Source organism: Macaca nemestrina, chromosome X, assembly GCF_043159975.1.
Source record: "Macaca nemestrina isolate mMacNem1 chromosome X, mMacNem.hap1, whole genome shotgun sequence".
Lineage (NCBI taxonomy): Eukaryota > Metazoa > Chordata > Mammalia > Primates > Cercopithecidae > Macaca > Macaca nemestrina.
In genome coordinates, this window is record NC_092145.1 from 20,300,448 (window position 1) to 20,316,887 (window position 16,440).

Below are 16,440 nucleotides of genomic sequence, written 5' to 3' on the forward strand. Positions count from 1 at the left end.
GTAGACTGCCCATCTATTTCTCTTCACGGGACACCATGATCGACTAATCAATGCCATACGTCTCTGTAAGTAAGACTATTCTTATTGCTGCATTGGATCTGCTGCCCATTACAGTAACTATGCACACTTTGTCTTTGTCAATTAAGTGCCCCCACTTGGCCCCTGCCACCCCAAAATCCAGCTATCCTCATTGCATTTAATTATACTGGTTCAGTGGCAGTAGTTTCCACTAGAATTTCTGACCTATAAACAAGAGCGATTACAAAGCTTTTTGGGGTTGCAGGGGCTCCCCTCACAAATCTGTTTCTCACAGTCATGAGACGTATGTTTTTTGGATCCTCCAGCGTGGGTAAGCAGATCTTATATGATAAATCCACTTTAATGTCATGGGCTGGGTGCAGTGACTCACGCCTGTACTCCTGGGCAGAACAAGTAGAATCCAGTGACACACCTCCCCCATAAACACACACTCACAGAGTACCAGGAGACTGTGCCTTCTCTAAGTTTTGTGTTCCTAGCGATATCAAGGTACTTGTTCTTCTGAATTCACTTATAATTTCTATTCTCTATTAATCTCTTTAGACCCTTCCTCAAAGATGAAAATTTCGGGGGCACTGGCATCAACATTCTAGCTTATCAGCTGTCACAGGCTTTAAAAATTCAGGAAGGAGGGTCTTTGTGCTCAGAGATTATCATTAAGCATTACTACTTATAATTTTGGGAATTTGGAGTCAAGGAATATATCCAAAATGGGGGGATTGTCTAAAAAAAATTAAGATGCATTGATTTGATGAACTATTATATAGAGATTAAAAATGATGCCCATAAAATATGACCAAAAGCTAATCATTGCATTGTGGTGGAGGGTGTACAGGTGTTTACTGAACAATGTTTCCAACTTTTCCATACGTAGGAAAATCCTCATGGAAAAAAGCTTGGGAAAGTCTGGAAAACAAAACAAGACCTAAATATGACATAATTTCTACATTGAAGCACACATGAGAAGAAAGAATAATGCTTAAGTTTGTTTTCATGTATCAAGTACATAAAGTGAATCACAACTATAAAAGCATTTGCACTAATTCTGAATTTGTCTCCCTTCATTGGGACCATCTCCACATTCTTCCTATCACTGTTTAAGTACTATGGTGCCCAAAGTTGTGCACAGCTCTTTCAGTGACTGCTATATATGGAGAGAAGTTCAGAGTACAATTTCTTAGAGCTAAACTTGTGTTTAAGTATACATTTGCTGAACTTCAGATCTTTCGGAGAGATATAGGTGCTGTTATCTGACCCCTAGGAGGGAGTAGGGGCTCTTCTAGAGCTGAGCAAGGTGGAGTGAGGGAGGGGGCTGGCCACAGGGTTAATATGTACTGTCAGGCAGGCTGTACACTGCACAACTCCAGGATATATTGCATGTGAATGAATCTACTTTAATTGCAGAGTGCACAATATGTGTAAATGTATGCAGTGACCCTGGAGGGAGGCTTGGGAAAGAAGTGGAGAGTATTGAGACAGGAACCATGAAAGATTGGGAATCCTGGAGCATAATGGCATGCTGCCCCACATCCTACTGGTAGCTCTAGGAGTGAGACCTGCCCTCAGTGCCCCACACCAACAAGAAGCGGCAACAGGAGTTCAAAAATGACAGCCTGGCATTTAGGAAAGAGAGGTCTTGCCACAGTGCTGTCAGATTCCCTATGGGTCATTTGTAGCATGAATGAGTTCCAGCTGCAGGCCCAGAAAGAGACTCCATAGAGGCACTGAGAAGACTGGTCAGCAAGACAAGGACCAGGACTTGGAAGAGAATAGTTCAGAGTATGTAGCTGTCCTAACTGGAGGCCATGATGGAAACCATCAATACCAGCATCTGTGTGCCAAAGGCCAGGAAAAGTCAGTCTTATCTGTTGAAGATAGAGGGGAAAATGGCAAACACTCAAAGACCAAGGGAGACGAGAGAGCAAAAGGGACAGGCCCATCCTCCTTGCTGCAATCATCTGTAGCCAGATAATTTCTTGGGGAGGAAGACAAAGGGAAGAAGAGTGAGAGGCAGAAGAGGAGTTGAAGGAGAAGGAAGTGAGGACTGGGTAGGGAGAGAGGGAGAGAAGGAGGAGGAGGACAAGAAGGAGAAAAGGAGGAGAAGTAGAGGAGGAAGAATAGCAGGAGGGAGGTGAAGAGAAGGGGGCATGAGGAGGGGATGAAGGAAGAGGAAAAGGGGGAAGGATAAGGAGGGAGAGTAGGGAAGGGCACATGAGAGGATAGGGCAGCCTTCATAAGGATATTGAACTTTAAATCTACACAACTGAAGTCAAGAACAAAATAAGCAATTAATTGCCCAAAAGTGATTATATTTTAAATCAGAAGGAATTGAGTCACCTTAAGTGGCAAGGTTTGGTTGAGAGTTTATGAGCACGTTGAGATGAGTTATAAAGAGAGTCACATTTCTGATCAGCTCAGTTGTTACTTCAAATTACAGATCTACTAGGAAGTGTCAACATCTGCAGAGTTTCCAAGTGTTGCCAAAATGCTTACATGTACATTAGGAAATTTCTCTAGACAAACTTCATGAAACAGCAGTTTTACAACACCTTATCAGCTATTATATGGACGAAAGTTCTCCATGCTAAAACAAAATTAAGAAAACCTGAGTTAAAGAAAAGAAATATGTACTTGTAATTGCATGCTTTCTTGGAATCTTTGGTACTGATGGGTACCATCTGCTTCCATCCTCTGACACCCCCTCAGGTGGACAGTGCCCTCAGGCTGCCCCAGCTGTCTAGAGTCTTTCTACCCCAGATTGCGGTGACAATTCTGAGCCTACCTGTCTTGTGCAGAAACCAGGAGACAGAAGAGAATGTAGAACAGGAAGGGGAAGGAATGTTCTCTGAGAGAGAAACAGGTCTGTTGAGCACACCTTTCCACAGATGCACCCAACCCCCAACTGGAATAACTGTTGCTTCCTCCTCTGTTCATTGTGTCTCTGATCCCTCCCCATCCTGCGAGCTCTGGCTCCTGCTGCATCAGTGACCTTCCTCCTCCTTGCATCTCATCCCTCTCTCACATGTCAGTAGATCCTCTACCTCTCAGAGCTTCTCAACCCCCAAAATCCTTAAATTGCATCATCTTTCCTCTCTGCTTACCTCGCACACCAAATTGACATGAGACACACCCTGTCCTTGCTCCCTCTCCTTCCTGACCCCTCCCTGCCTCCTTTGCCCTGAGTCTAGAACTGACGCTCTAGACTCCTACTGGCCTGCTTTCCAATGACATAAGGGAACATCTCGTTAGTGAACGCCACTTCCTCTTAGCAGTTCTCCTTTACATCTCACCCCTCAGAAGCATTTGATGAGTGCTTGGAATTCTCTTTGCATTTAGGATTCCAATATTTACCTCCTCTGACACCATTTCACTAATGCACTCCTCCATTCCTGCCACCTACATGTGGGTGTCTTCAAGACTCTGTCCTGAGCAAAATGAAGGTACAATTGAAAGTTTTCACGTGACTCCAGTTTTATAACAGGAAAAATGGGTAGGTATGTAGAGAACTGAGTAGAAGGAAATATATAAAAATGTTTACAAATATTTTAAAAAGTAAAAAATGAATAAAAGTAAAACTTTGAGTTGTTCTCTCTGGATGATTGACATTATGGCAGTATAGTTCACCTTTTATTCTCTGCTTTGTGTCATTATGAAATTATGAATCTAAAAGTCTCTGCAGTAAGAAACCAGCTTTGTAATCAGAAAGAATGCACTTATTTTCAAATAAAATTAAAAACACAGGTTACAAAAACAAAGTAATAACATTAGTGGAATGACTGTAAGTTGAGAGAGAAAAATTATATACATTGTGTGTGTGTATGTGTGTGTATACAAAGTAAGGACAAGATGAAAATAAAAAAAATATGAAAAGCATTTTGTTTAGATGGCAAGAAAAGGCCGGGCGCGGTGGCTCAAGCCTGTAATCCCAGCACTCTGGGAGGCCGAGACGGGCGGATCACGAGGTCAGGAGATCAAGACCATCCCGGCTAATACGGTGAAACCCCGTCTCTACTAAAAAAAATACAAAAAACTAGCCGGGCGAGGTGGCGGGCGCCTGTAGTCCCAGCTACTCGGGAGGCTGAGGCAGGAGAATGGCGTAAACCCGGGAGGCGGAGCTTGCAGTGAGCTGAGATCCGGCCACTGCACTCCAACCCGGGCGACAGAGCGAGACTCCATCTCAAAAAAAAAAAAAAAAAAAAAAAAAGATGGCAAGAAAAAAGTTAGTTTTCTTTATCTTCATTTTCAACATACCTTTAATGAATATCTGTTCACCTGCCCCCACATGCAGATAAGTTCCATGTCATTCTAGGTGCCGTAGGGTTAAGGGCACACAGGCTACAGATAACACACACCTAATTTCAATCATGCCTCTGCAACTTACTAGCTGTGTGTCCTTGGGAAAGAACTTAAAGGACTTCTTTGCAGGTATCTGAGTAGTGGCAATCCCTAAAAACTTAATGACATTGGCCAATGATTGAATGTAAAGCACAGAAATCACACCATTTTCATAGATTATGAGTTCAACTCAGAGGACTGAATTTAATTATGAACTATCAGTGTGGAATGCCTGCAGGGAGATATTTTAAGTAATTTCTGTGCATCTGTGTGTTTATGCCTGTGTGTGTGTGTGCGTGCATGCACGCACATGCGCTTGCTTTGTCCATGCCCTGATTGAGTACCATCCCCATCATTTAATTTTTTTATTTATTGTTTATTTATTTATTTTTAGATGGGTTCTTGCTATGTTGCCCAGACTGGACTAGAACTCCTGTGCTCAAACAGTCCTCCTACTTCAACCTCCCGAGTAGTTGGGATTACCTTGCTTGGCTAATTTTTAAATTTTTTGTAGACATGGGATCTCACTATGTTGCCCAAGGTGGTCTAGAACTCCTGGCCTCAAGTGATCCTCTGACCTCGGCCTCCCAAAGCTCTGGGATTATAGAAGTGAGCCACCATGCCTGACCTTGTTGAAGCCTTTTAATAAACCCAAGGGTGAGCACACTGACCAAAGTGAGAATTCACTAGTGGGAGAGCTACTAATGAAAGAGACATCCAGTGTGCATCAGGCTGTTAGCAGGATTGGAAGAACACATTTTTCTCTAAGTTCTCCTGTCCAGACTGTTGATTACTTTTCTTATATTACATGCAGCATCTAAAAGACCTCAAAACTTTATCAGCAATTCCATGATTAGGTATATACCCAACAGAAATACATATTTACCAGAACACACATACAGGGACATTCATACCTGCCTTATTTATAAAATCTAAAACTGGAAACACCCAAATGAGCATCAACATTAGAATGATTAAGTCCACTGTGCTCTATTTGTATAATAAAATCCTATATAGCAACAAAATTGAATGAACTAAACTTCATGCAAGAATGTGAATGACTCTCACAAACCTGATTTTGAATAAAGAGTTCAGACCAAAAGAAATACCTCTGTATGAGTCCATTTAAATAAACATTAGAAACTAGTGAAACCAGATTATAATGTTCAAAGTTACAATAGTAGTTCACTACCACTGGGAAGGAAGGAGGGAAAAATAAATGAGGAAAAAGAATGAGGAGTTTCTGGGGGTGATGGTAATGTTTTTTTTCTTGGCATTGTCAAAGGCTGAGGTGAGCTGCTAGGTGTCAGAGTACCTGTCAGGACAACAAGTCAAGATGAAAGTAACAGTCAAGCCTTTAATCACTCACTGTGATAGTATAAGCAAGAGGCTAAACCGGAGAAAGTGCCAACTCCATCCTGTTCCTTTTTCCCCCATGGAATAGCACTGACTCAAGGGTCAGGTGGATCAGCACAGGCATGAAGAATAGTCTCACTGTCAAGGGATCCCTGAACAAAGGTTCCTGTGGTTTTATGGACCTGGGAATAAGGAGAGGGGAAGGCCTGGAGTGAAAAAGTTCTGAGTACTGAGTCCACATAGAGAAAGGTGTCTTGAAGATTTCTTTCCCTCTCCCCATAAGGAAGTTCAGGCAGAGGCGCCAAGGCTAAAGGCCCCAGATAAGTGGGCTAGGAATAGGGCTAGGGCTAGGAATGCAGATATAGGTAAGAGGATGTCTTCTCTGGCCACATGCTCCCTCACAACTGTGGTCTTGGGGGTAAATGTGAGGTTAAAAAGAAAGTATTTCAGGCACTGGATTCCCTGGCACTAAGAAGAAATAGTATTAGCGAGCATGCACATGTATAAATACACATGACACACTGGGCGATGATCAGAGACCCTGCACCGTAATCATGGAGCTGTGTGTTATGATCATCTCCCAGAGCACAGGCCCCTCCATACACAGCAGGGAGCCCCTTCATCTTTTTTCCTTCAAGGTGACACTAGCTCGAAGTAGAGTGAGAGAGAGTAGGGCAACCCATAGAAAAGATGGAGGGAGAGGGGGTCCACCCCTTCTTGGTTTCATTCCCACTTCTTGTTCCTGTTCCTTTCCCTACCCCTAGAAGGCCGAACAGGGGTGGGCATTGTGCTGCTTTCTTTGAGAGCCTTTGGGAATGATCAAGGATCTCCCTGGATATTTGGCATTGGTTCTCCAGGTACTGGACAACAGATGTTGGTCAGGCTCTACAGGTGAACTTATCAGACTAGGACTGTGAGCCCCTAGACAAACCAAAGGAAACCAGAGGCCAGGAGGCATCCTAAGGCTGATGAGCATGGACATGATTGGTCCTGTGGAGCAGGCCCAGGGAAGGGTCACTCTCTCCCCCAACCTGGCCTGGGGGAATGGCATCATAGGTTGCTTGGGGTAGAAAGTGACCCCTCCCACTATTATACCAAAAAATCATTTACAGATTTTCTCTTTTCCTTACCGCCAAAATAGCAATCGGGTGGTTTTCACATTAAAGTCTTCAAGACAATATGCCTCTCCCATGGAACATATCCGTGGTTCCAATAAATTGGAAACTGACATTGACCAATTGTTTCCTGTCCATTTTAAGCTGTTGAGGTTGCAAAACTGATAGCTGAGAAGGGGTGCTGAATAAGTAAGTGAACTGAATTATTAAGGAGGAATTTCAGTTTGCTGCTTCATAGAGATGAAAAGATGATTATTTCTGGAACTGAGGGAATTCACGGGGGTACCTCCTAGCACTCCTGTGTCCAGTTCTGATGTTCGTTGTAAAAATGCTACAATTCCATAATTATATCACCTCTAAGGACTGAGATTTTTTAGACTGACATTTTTTTGGGGGGAATTAAAACTTTGGTTGCCCCACCAGGTAAAGATCCACCAATATTTTGAGATTTTGGCAGAAGTTGTTTTGCAGGAAGGTAGGTTCCGGGGAAGATCTGTTCTTCGTCCATCCCATGATATTGTATAGGAAAATGTCTCATCAGTCTTAAGGTTACAATTTACAATTTAGATTTCAAGTGGGATTATGATAAAAAGTGACCTCACTTTATGATAATATAAGGGCTAATGGGACTTTGTGTGGTACCCTGTGCTAGGCAAAGGGTTCCTTCATCTGCTCAAAGCAATAGTGGGTGCTGGTTTTGGGAAAAGTGGTGGATTATTTTTTGTTATTCTCAGTTTGTTTAATCAGGTATATCCTACTTCCTTCTCTATACTGCTCTGTTCCCCAGATACTTGACACATAAAGGCTATATCACCTGGCCTTTCTTGCCCTCTGACTAGTGGGCCAATGAGAGGCAGCAGGCATATGGATTTGGCCAATAAGAGGCAGCAGGCAGAAATTGAGGTGTGAAAGGTGAGAGTATTTCCATGACACAGAATAAAACACTCCAATCAGCCTCCAGTCCTGAGGTTCACCTGCACAAGAATTTCTCTGTTAGGGTTACACATAACCTCCTCTAAGATCTCCTAAGAATATTCTTCTTAGGAGAATCGCAGCCAAATTTTCTCTTTCTCTCTCTCTCTCTGCCTCTCTCTCTCTCTCTACCTCTCTCTGCCTCTCTCTCTCTCTGCCAGTCACTCCTCTTTTGGATTTTTTACTTGTGATTCTGACTTCTGGAGCAACAAATCGAGCCCTCCCAGTGAACACTTAGAGACTTAATTTCCCCAGTAAGTTTGAGGTGAAGGGTACTTTCCTTCTGTGAACTTAGCATACTATACAACCTCCGTGAAGTGGGGCTTCTCTGGTCTCCAGCCTACCTAGATTCTCCCATGTGCGTACATACCCTCACGTGGATGAGTAGTCAGAGTTCATTCCACTGTTCGTGATTACCTTATTTACCAATTCTCTGTGGATGGACAGGTAACTGCCTGTGAGATGATGAGTAGTTGATCAATTTTTCTAGGAAGTCAGCCAAGTCTGAGACTAGATAGAGTACCAATTGAATATCCTGCTACACTAGTTTGCATCTTTACTATCTTTGTGTGTAACAAAATTGTCTTACTTAGTCCAATTGGGCTGCTATAACAAAACACCATAAACTGGGTAACATAATAAAAAGAAAGTCTATTGCTCCCAGTTCTGGAGGCTGGGAAGTCCAAGATCAAGATGCCAGCAGAATCAATACCTGGAGAGGGCTCACATCCTGGTTTATACAACAGCGTCTCCTCACATGGCAGAAGGGGTGAATGAGCTCCTTTGGGCCCATTTTATTAAGGCACTAATCCTATTCATGAGGGCTCCACCCTTAAGATCCAATCATCTCCAAAAGACCCCACCTCCTAATACTATCACCTTAGGATTTCAACATATGAAGTGGAGGGGTGGGGAACAAGCCTTCAGAGCATAGCATAAGCACTACTGGACACTTCTATACTACTTGTTTTCTCACTCAATATGATGGTGAGATTTATCCATGTGTAACTATGCATCCTAATTTCTGTCTCTTCAGTTGTGTGGCCATGGGGTATAGGAGGTTGGCTATTATAGGCCCCTGCTCCTGTGGGTTTGACTCCTTCTTGGCCTACCTGCTGCTCTTTCAGTCTCCATTCCCCACCTTTTCTCCACATCGCAGCCACTGTTTGATGCTGGACTGCAGGTAAATAGTCACCAATGTAGGAGTGTCCAGGCAGTGTTCCCACCAATAGTGCACCCAGGAGGCCCTTGTACCTGGTAGTCTCTAACCCCTCCCCGTTTTATCCCACAGCCAGGGGCATCCTCTGAAGAGAGGTTGGTGGCTGTTTTTTTGCAATATTGAATCAAAGCAGGGACAGAGAAGGTGACAGGGACAGAGAGGAGGGTGAAAAGGACATAGAGGGGTTAAATTTTCTACCTAACATAAATCTGGAAGAAACCTGGCTAAGGGGAGAGACAGTAACAGCCCCTTAGATGTAGGTGGAGATGGAGAGACAGGAAGAAGCCTTGAGGAATGCTGGACAGGTTGTGAGGACCCAGAGAATTTGGGAGGAGAGGAAGAGGGGACAGAAGGACTGCTTGCAGGCTTATTTTGCAGCTCACATGAAACGACAAGAGAAATGCTTGGAATCTGTGATGGCTTTAATAGTTGACCTTATGTTAATTTCATCTTACTCCTAACTTAAGCTTGACCATATCCACCATGACTCTGACCTCTTTGCAATCCCTGTTCCCTCTTTAGCTTGAGCTCTCACTTCTCAGTGACCAACTGCCTGCATAATTCTCATTTCCCTTGTCTCAGAGTGAATACCTGTATTTCCCACTCCTTTAGCTTTTTTTTTTTCCTGGAAGCCATGTCACAGTCTTTTTATCCTCTGGGCTAGTTCCACTTCAGTCAAATGAATTCTCTTCAATTGGCTGTGGCCTAAACAGATTTATTTCACATGGCACAAATAAATGCACCTGGGGATTCTACTTCTTTGGGGACAATGAGAAGAACAATTCCTTTTAGAAGGATCTGAAAGTATGCTGTTCTCAATATTAAAATGCCTTGTGCTCTAATTTTTTAATATTAAATAGAACCAAAAATCCACAATGCTGTAGTTTCTAAATGGTACTCTCATGAGCATCAGAATAAAAAGATATTCTAAACCTCCCACCCAACTCATGGTTCATTATTCTCAAATATCTTTTCATCTGGATAAGCAGGTTTTAGAGGAGAACTGGATGGATGTCTCTTCGAAATGGTTATGGAAAAGAGTCTTGGGTCCTTGCATGGCCTGGTACTAGCCTAACTAGTCCCTTGCTTTGAAAAAAAAAAAGATTTATGGTGGAAGAAATGTGATCTGCAGCATGACCTGTATCTCCCCTGTGTCTGAGTGCTCCTGCATAGAATATTTAGAATGAATAGAATCCCCTGTCCAGTGTAACTCAAGAAAGCCATATCAGCATAAAAACATATCAAACCAAAATAAATGAAAACACAGCTTCTATTTCAATAGCTGAAGCTAGGGAGGAATTTTATTCTAATACTTTTTTTAAAAAATTATTTTCCAAGATTCTGTGTAAGCATGTGCTTGTAAGTCATGGGAATTTTTTTGACAAAGGCCAACTCCACCCTGGCGTTGCTCGTGTCAGCATCCACAATCACTTTGTCAGATCCAGATCATTTCTGTGCCTCCCCAGTTGTCTACTGAGTAAAAAACTCAGCACATTGTTGGGGGACATGTTGGACTTTAAGTATTCATCTGCCTTCCCCCTGATATTTGGTGCAGGTGTGCTGGGACTGACTTCAGAGAGTCCTTTGTCCATGACTGGTAGACTTCATGTTGCCTCAGAAAGACAGCACAACCAAGAAAGCCTGGTAAAAATTATGAAATCCAGATAACCAAGTGGACCCAGGGACCTCTTCCTCACTGTCCACTATCACATCCCTATCACATCACCCCCACACACCCACACCCACACAGACACAAACTAACACACTGTGCTCCCAGCAGCAGTCACAAGAGATTGCTTTGGGCCATGATCTGATTTAAAATGCCAATGATATTATTTCTTTCATTCTGTCATACACATGGGTCTGTATCTAGAATCTGCTCTGTTTTATTGAGGCAATTTTCATTCCTGTTTTAATTTCTAAATCTATCATGTAGGTTTTCATATCTTGTAGGTCAAGCTCCCTATCAAGGTTATTCCCATATGTGTTCTTGTCCTTTTAATTGAATAATTAACTCATTTTGTTTCATGTCAAAATCATATGGAGGTTCATGACTGTGCTTGCACTGAATTCATGGATTAAAATGGTGGCAGAAATGATATAGTAATTAATTTTTCAAACTAGAAATAATGGTATAATAGTGTCAAACAGGAAACATATAAAAATGTTTCATGAATAATTCCCAGTATTTAAAAAAATCATATTCAGATATATCTGATGGCCAGTGTGAACTGGATATATTATTCCTATTATTTCATAATTTATTCTTAGAGGAGCGTACAATATCTTCTTTTATGTGTTTGCCTTTCTTTTGTCAACCAAGGAAATCACCCAATTTGACAAAAATGTAAGGTAGTCACAAGTTAATTTTTCTGAATTCCTATTGTTAGTAGATTGTTATATCAATAATATGAAATAAAAAGCAGCCATTGAAAAAGATGATGGGGTTCTCTATTTAAAGGCATGAAAGCACTTTGGGAGGCCGAGACAGGTGGATAGCCTGGGCTCAGGCATTTGAGAACACCCTGGGAAAAATGGTGAAACCCCGTCTCTACTAAAATACAAGAAATTAGCTGGGCATGGTGACATGTGCCTATAGTCCCAGCTACTCCGGAGGCTGAGGCATCACTTGAGCCTAAGAGGCGGCAGTTGCAGTAAGCCAAGATCATACCACTGCACTCCAGCTTGGGCTACAGAGTGAGACTCCATCTCAATAAATAATTTTTATTTTTATTTTTTTTTATTTATTTATTTTTTTTTTTAATTTTTTATTTATTTATTTTTTTTTTTTTTGGAGACGGAGTCTCAGTCTGTCGCCCAGGCTGGAGTGCAGTGGCCGGATCTCAGCTCACTGCAAGCTCCGCCTCCCGGGTCTACGCCATTCTCCTGCCTCAGCCTCCCGAGTAGCTGGGACTACAGGCGCCCGCCACCTCGCCCGGCTAGTTTTTTGTATTTTTTAGTAGAGACGGGGTTTCACTGTGTTAGCCAGGATGGTCTCGATCTCCTGACCTCGTGATCCGCCCGTCTCGGCCTCCCAAAGTGCTGGGATTACAGGCTTGAGCCACCGCGCCCGGCCTCAATAAATAATTTTTAAAAAGGCATGAAAAATATCTCTAAGAAGTGGTAATTGAAGAAAGAAACTTGCAAAACATTATGCATTTTATCATCTTATTTTTGTTTCTTCATGGAGCCATATATAAAAGTAAATGCAGAAAACAAGGTCTAGAAGAATTTACAGTGTAGTGATGATGGAAGTTCTGGTATAGGAATGTAAGTTGGAGGAGTGTAACAAAGGAGTTGCGACTATCAGTTGTGTAAGTGTCATTTTTGAGTGTATTTCCACAAAAAAAGCGTGAGAATATGTGTGCAAGCCAATTCTGTCAGTGATGTTTAAATGAAATAAGATTCTTCAGAGGCATAGATTTGAGACATGGACAGGCAACACTAAGGCAAGTTGACCTGCAGTCATTGTCTCACCTATATCTTCCAAAGGAATTATTACTAGCGCTGGAACACAAGGAGCCTGGTCAGAGGGAAGTCATCCAAAACCAAAAACCCACACAAACATAGACAGTGAACCTGTCAATGGAGTTCAAGGAAAGAGAACAGATGTAGCCAGGGAAAAATTGTCAACCCTGTCTGTGACTTTAAGAGGTTCTCCTTGCAGAGGGAAAGTGAAGAGGTGAAGACATCTATTGTCTAGTCCCTTAGGCTCCCTTGCGCCCCCTGTTTTACCAGTAATACCGTAATGAGAAGAATAACAACGCCAGCAATACGAACATTACTCACCCTCCTCAGCTGAGCACTATCTGCTTCCCAGGCACTTCTCTGAGGGCTTGACATGCAGAAACTCATCTAGCCTCATAACAGCTTGAGGTGGGTGCAACTGTCATTCCTATTTATCTAGGGCAGGAGACTGGCACAGGAAAATCATGGAATTGGCACAAGGTCACATAGCTAGTATGTGGCAGTACCAGGATGTGAACCCAATTAGTTTGGGTTCAGAGCCACAGCTTTCCACTTATTTCGGATGCCTCGTCTTGATCCCTGTGAAAGGCAAGCAAATGATTCTTGTCCCTCTCCAACTTGTTTGGAACACTAAACACGGCCTCAGGGTCTTTACATGGTTCTACCTGGGGTAGAAGAAAACCTGGAGGACTGAGCCTTTCCTGCCACTCAAACAACAGAGTTTGTGACTTGGGTCACAAATGTCCCACTTTCAGGCACTTGTACCTCAGTTTCCTCCCTTCTTATGTGAGACTGAGTGGGGAGCCAATGTTAACACAAACCACATCTACTCATAATAGTCATTTTAGTTCCTCAGGGAAACAGCACTATAAAAAACGCAAAGCTCTGCCCTCACCATTATCCCTCTGTCAGCCTGGAAAATTCGTGTCCTGCCTCTGGACAATATCCATATGGGTCACACTTTAATGGTAACAATATAGTTATTCTAGATCCGAGACTTGGAAGGGAATATGGCTTGAAACATATGAGTACTCTCAGTTAAATTTCTGCAATTAAACACCCCATTTACATGAGTTGTGTATTATAAAAGTGATAATTAGAGTCATGACCAAAGCTGGATGTAGAGATTGAGGGAGAATAGGGAATACTACCTTGTACTGAGTTCTCTTGTAGCTTTCACTGGGTGATTGGCTCTTAAAGTCAGAATTGCTGATCTTTGCCCAGTGGACCTGTGGAAATGCAATGAATACTGTTAACAGATTGTGGTAACTCCTCCCACAGAAGTTACCAAAATATTTTAACAGTGTTCTTGGCCTGTTAACAGATTTTGCATGAGCCAGGGAATAGCTCTGAGGCCAAGATAACTTAGTGTCTAGGGAACAGATGTTACAAAGTAATATCTACCCCCTCTGCCAGCACCTCCCACTTACTCACTGTATTCAGCCCTGAACAAGGAGTAACCCTGGTGCTAGTGGCTAGTGTTTAGTTCTTGTCATTGCAAATGGTAACAAGGTTCTCAGCTGCATTGTGAGTCATCATGACTCTTGTTGGCACTCAACCAATCATGTCCTGGGACTCAGAGAAACAATGTAGGAGAAAGAGAAAGTTGATTTTTCCCTCTCCCTTCTTACCCTCTCTCCAAGACCAATTGTTGCTCCTTCAGGAACTGTGGCTGCTCAGTGATCTGGGAGATAAAACATCTAGATACATCCAGATAATGTAGCATCTTTACTTGCCATCAACAAATTAATTGAACTCATGAACTTCAACCCTGCTGTATAATGGTAGGGTGGGGACTGTCATTTGTCCAAATTAGTAAAACATCATTACATACAGACATGGCTAAGAATGCAGGCTCAAGAGACAAGTGGTCTGATTTTTAATTCAAGCTCTGTGGGATTTTGGGCAAGTCTCTAAACCTCTGTGATCTTCAAGTTCCCCTTTTGTATGGTAAAGATAACAATACTACCTTCATTCTTGGGAATTTCTGAGGATTATATGAGATGATATTACTAAAGCACTCAGAACAGTGGCTGGCGTGCACTGGCTCTGAGCACTCTCTGCATGCCAGCCACTGTTGAGTGCTTTAGTAATATCATCTCATTTAATCCTCCTCCCTTAGCATTTATCATGTGGTCATCTCAGCCAACCTCTCTGATTTAAGCAGTCACCATTGGATATACATTTCCTTGAAAGTGTGTCTCATCAGTAGGGTTTTTTCCCCTGCCTTCTTCCCATTTCCAAATAAGACATCTTAGAGTAAGGCAAAGCTCATGGTTCTCACAGTAGCAGAAGGGGCAGGGCTCCTTAGTCTTAAGCTGGTCTCTACACCATGGCCGATGGTCAGGTCCTTGGCTATGGAATTGCTTGTTTTCACTCAGGAGAGGACATTCCATTTTTGTCCCTGAGATTTCTGCTAGCCTCTGCTGTTGAGAACCTCAGCTGGGCTAACACAGCATGTACTATATTCTCAGAGACCTAAGACAACTACCCTTGCAGCCATGCATGACCTCAATTCTGGTTCTCCCAATGTTCCAGTGTAGGCATCTGGGCCTGAAGCCCTGCCGCTGGTGATGTTAATGGTGCTCAGGTGAGTCATGACCTTAAGTCACTTGCAACACTGTGAGATCCAATAACCTACTGACACACTGACCTTCAGCCTCTGACTACAGTGTTACTGGTGTCACAGAGGTGTGTGTGTCCTGAGGTAAGAAACTATATTTTTATTAGTGCACTAAGAGACACTGATGGAAAGTAATGTCCAATTCGAACAAGAGTTAGTATACTAACAGCAGCATCCTCTGTTTTAAAGTGTAATTGTATACTGCACATAATTGGTACAAAGTTTATTATTAGCAGGAATCCACACATAATAAGACAATGTCTCTCTATTGCTTTGGAAATCAACTTTTTACTAGTTCAAATGTTTTCCACTTTATCTGGCCTGGATTGAGAACACAGTCACTAACATAAGGTAAATGTGTATCCAAGTCCCATTGCTGACACTTATAAACTATTTTTAGATCAATTAGGTTCACTTCTCTAAGCTTCATTTTCTCATCTGTAAACTGGGGTCATAATCATTCCTACTTCAAAGTTTGTCAAGAAAACGTGTCATCAAGTATCTTACCTCTGTTTTTCATCTTTTACTGCGACAGATTTTAATCAGTGCCTTGGGATGCCTGCCCTCCTCTCCCCAGAAAGCCTTGGTATGTGAGTAATAAACCTGTTAAAAACCTTCTTTGGGTGTGCATTTGTGTGTGTGTGCGCGCTACAACAAGTATTGGCACAGTGAGCACGCTTTCTGAACAATGTCCACTATCACTGAGTATCTTTCATCTCTTGGTTTGGCTTCCTCACTGGCTCAGCTGCAGACTGAAAGGATGCACTTTGAGCTGCTTTCTACTAGAAATCTTGCTCTTTGAGCTATGTTTCTTTGCTCTGCATTTATTGAATCCTACCAAGCTTCAGTTTAACTAACCTAATATGGAAATTTCAACAGTTAGCTTTGGGGATAGAATTATGGGATCGGGGTCATCCTTAAAATGACCCTGGGTATTGTGTCTGGTTCCAGATGTATCTGTGTGTCTCAGATTACATTGTCTGAATTCCAGAATAAGCCATGACTGTCACTGGGCTCAGGGGAATGAATCTTACCCTGTGACTACTGTCTGTGTGTCTCAACCAGGCATTGGCCCCATTCTATAGAACTCAATGGAAAGAATAATGCCCTGTGCAATTTATGTGCCCATGAGGTGGTCACTCATATGGAGGAAGAGCAGTTACCATGTGACAGGCTGACTTCATGCTCCTAAGAGCAAAAGACTCACTAGGACCCTACAAAATGCTTTTGTTGTCACTGCAGCCTATGACTTTGTAACAACAGAACCCCTGATTATGTTACTGGAAAATGCTCGTGATATTTTCATGTGCCCT

At 42.5% G+C, this 16,440-nt stretch overlaps 1 protein-coding gene and 1 long non-coding RNA gene across 5 annotated transcripts in view; one reads left to right on the plus strand and one right to left on the minus strand.

Moving 5' to 3' along the window:
- The window catches only part of LOC105481395 (zinc finger protein 75D), a 43,979-nt gene that overhangs the window by 3,136 nt on the left and 24,403 nt on the right, over positions 1 to 16,440 (plus strand). The window contains exons 1-2 of one of the 4 annotated variants that reach the window (XM_071088815.1): positions 2,225 to 2,899; positions 15,663 to 15,713. The exons of 1 other annotated variant lie outside the window; for it this stretch is intronic. The gene's annotated coding sequence lies outside the window, so the exon portion shown is untranslated. Of the gene's footprint in view, positions 1 to 2,224; positions 2,900 to 15,662; positions 15,714 to 16,440 lie in introns of those variants that run through there. 2 more of the 4 variants (XM_071088816.1, XM_071088819.1) reach the window with 2 other exon arrangements.
- Positions 12,950 to 13,982, minus strand: LOC139360787 (uncharacterized). The gene is made up of 3 exons (XR_011618293.1): positions 13,939 to 13,982; positions 13,656 to 13,733; positions 12,950 to 13,083 (listed from the first exon to the last, which is right to left on the minus strand). It is a non-coding gene; the product is annotated as an uncharacterized lncRNA (long non-coding RNA).